Below are 434 nucleotides of genomic sequence, written 5' to 3' on the forward strand. Positions count from 1 at the left end.
AGGAGATATGGGGATATATGTATACGTATAGCTGATTCACTTTGTTATAAAGCAGAAACTAACACACCACTGTAAAGCAACTATACTCCAGTAAAGATGTTAAAAAAAAAAAAAAAAAAGTACATGGGTTGAGGATCCAGGCTCCTCTCCTCCTCCCCTAACAAATACTTGGTTAAGTTATAAATGAAGTCAGCATAGGTGAGTCAAAATAAAACCGGAAGACAACATCCTGCAACATTTAGAGAATATATGTTGAGGGCCCAGTGGGAGCTGGAACTCTTCAGAGAGCTACAAGTCTGCAAGAGGAGCTAAGGCGTACATAAAAAACTACAACAAAAAGACAGACGTGAGCTTCACTAGTGGCGCAGTGGTTGAGAGTCCGCCTGCCGATGCAGGGGACACGGGTTCGTGCCCCCGTCCGGGAAGATCCCACA

This window comes from Lipotes vexillifer, unplaced genomic scaffold (assembly GCF_000442215.2).
Source record: "Lipotes vexillifer unplaced genomic scaffold, Lipotes_vexillifer_v1.1 scaffold815, whole genome shotgun sequence".
Lineage (NCBI taxonomy): Eukaryota > Metazoa > Chordata > Mammalia > Artiodactyla > Lipotidae > Lipotes > Lipotes vexillifer.